Genomic DNA, 2483 nt, shown 5'->3' on the forward strand with positions numbered 1-2483 from the left:
GCAACGTGTTCATAAAAGGTATTATAGTCTACGGTGGTGGAATGCCTGAAGTACACACGTATTAAAATATGAAAGGATAGTGGCGTGTGATCCCTGATACCTGGCGGCCATCTCTCCCTATAACTCTCTAACCAGCTGATGTAAAACGGTCGTGGAAAGGAGCGTGTCCATGAAACGTGTTAAACTCTACGGTGCCAGAATACCAGATTTCACTACGTGCTTGCTAACAGTGAATGGACGGAAGGGCAGTGTATGTTAAAGGGATGTTATAGTTTAGTACATATGTAGATATTAGAAGGAGATTCGGTGTTTCTTTTTGAGGTTTTGTTCCTTTTAGTTTATTTTGCGGTGGGATTCCAGCTTCTGTTTACTCCAATCTTAATCTTATAAATAAATATAGCAGTGTATCTTAAAATCTTAAAACTTATTGAAATAACTGAACAAAATGCTTTAATTCAGAGCGTAAACGAATACCAGGCTTTGCAACATCCACTGCAAGAATATTTTTATTATTTATTTATTATTTTTTTTATGTAGGAATGGGAGGATATAGCAGGGGCAGTGTATCTTACAAAGGCTGGGGTAGAAAAAAACACTGCTCCTTAAAATGACTGCTTATCAATGAAGGCAACTTTACTACACCCATGGAAATACTGAAACCTGAATAGACGATGTTTATTTCAGAAGGGATAGTAAGGTTGAGGATGAATTTAATACATCTCGAACACTGCTACTTGAAAGGGTGACCCGCAGTTGTGTATTTCAAAATGATATTACAAGTGAGGACAAATTTACTGTAGTACTCGTAAGGAAAACACGATCACTTGAATGGATAAGCATGGGAAGTGTATTTCAAAAGGGTCTTAAAATCGAGGATACATTGACCAGAAGGACACAGACACTGGTGCTTGAAAGAATGATCCAGAGTAGTGTATTTCAAAGGGGTATTACTAGTGAGGGAAATTTACGACGTCAAGGGAAAATATTGGTGCTTGTTTGTTTCCATTGCAAGGGGAATCTGCGAGTGAGGGAAGGTTTTATTGTAAGACTAATTCGTTGACAGTTTGGGTTTTGCATACGTGGCGACTTCACCTTCAAAGCGGGAGAGAGAGAGAGAGAGAGAGAGAGAGAGAGAGAGAGAGAGAGAGAGAGAGAGAGAGAGAGAGAGAGAGAGAGAAAACTAACACCACGTGACTTATTGAAGACAAATACTGCCTCTCTCTCTCTCTCTCTCTCTCTCTCTCTCTCTCTCTCTCTCTCTCTCTCTCTCTCTCTCTCTCTCTCTCTCTCTCTCTCTCTATGATATTTTTCGTTCCCCACTTATCTTGTTCCTTCTCTCTCCCTATCATCTTTTTTCTGTAGTTCAGCGAGTATTGGTCCTGACGGGGTTGTTCGGGGGCGCCTCTCCTCCTCACCTGTGGTTTTGTACGGCCCTGATTACTTCCCAACGACGATGACTGTAGTGGTGGTGGTGGTGGTGGTGGTGAAGAAGGGAGGAAGGGGATGCAAGGGAAAGAGAACAGCGGTGGTGGTGGTGATGATGATGGAATGATGATAAAAGTTATGTAAGTATGTATGTATGTATGTGTGTGTGTGTGTATGTATGTGTCAAGTTTGTATATTAATTAAAGGGAAACAGGTGAGTGCAGTCAGGTAGAAATGATAGTGATGATAACGATACTAATAATAACAATGATGGTAATGCTGATAGTGGTTGGGATTACTGTAATAACCACCAGTACTGTTTTCATCAGGGATTACCGACGACAACAACAACAACAACAACAACAACAACAACAACAACAACAACAACATGTATCAGTGTACTGTTTTCATTCTAATTCCGTCTTTACTCGTCCTCCTCCTCCTCCTCCTCCTCCTCCTCCTCCTTAAATTTTTTCGTCTTCCTCATATTATCCTTTCTCTCTGTTATTTTCCTTTCTCTTTACCTTCTAATCTTTCATTCTCTCTCTCTCTCTCTCTCTCTCTCTCTCTCTCTCTCTCTCTCTCTCTCTCTCTCTCTCTCTCTCTCTCTCTCTCTCTCTCTCTCTCTCCCTGTCTCGTACCTCATCCTTTTCTCCTCCCCTCTTCCTTCTCTTCTCTCTCCCTTCTCTCCTTCCTCCCCCCCTCACTCGTTTCTACTTTGCTTCTTGTCCATTGCATCTTTCCTCCTCCTCCTCCTCCTCCTCCTCCTCCTTCTCCTCCTCCTCCTCCTCCTCCTCCTCCTCCTCCTCCTCCTCCTCCTCCTCCTCCTCCTCCTCCTCCTCCTCCTCCATCTCCTCCTCCTCCTCCTCCTCCTCCTCCTCCTCCTCCTCCTCCTCCTCCTCCTCCTCCTCCTCCTCCTCCTCCTCCTCCTCCTCCTCCTCCTCCTCCTCCTCCAATCTCATATTTAATGGAGGGAGAGGAGGGAGGGAGGAAGGAAGAGGAGGGTCATGAGTTACCTAGTTGCATATGTCAGAGAGAGAGAGAGAGAGAGAGAGAGA

General features: G+C 43.7%; 1 long non-coding RNA gene across 1 annotated transcript in view; it reads left to right on the forward strand.

Moving 5' to 3' along the window:
* The window catches only part of LOC135110524 (uncharacterized), a 78289-nt gene extending 76734 nt beyond the window's left edge, over window positions 1-1555 (forward strand). The window contains exon 8 of the long non-coding RNA XR_010273301.1: window positions 1363-1555. This is a non-coding gene — a long non-coding RNA (uncharacterized LOC135110524). The remainder of the gene's footprint in view (window positions 1-1362) is intronic.
* The last annotated feature ends 928 nt before the right edge of the window (window positions 1556-2483 follow it).

The sequence above is a fragment of the Scylla paramamosain genome, chromosome 20, assembly GCF_035594125.1.
Source record: "Scylla paramamosain isolate STU-SP2022 chromosome 20, ASM3559412v1, whole genome shotgun sequence".
Lineage (NCBI taxonomy): Eukaryota > Metazoa > Arthropoda > Malacostraca > Decapoda > Portunidae > Scylla > Scylla paramamosain.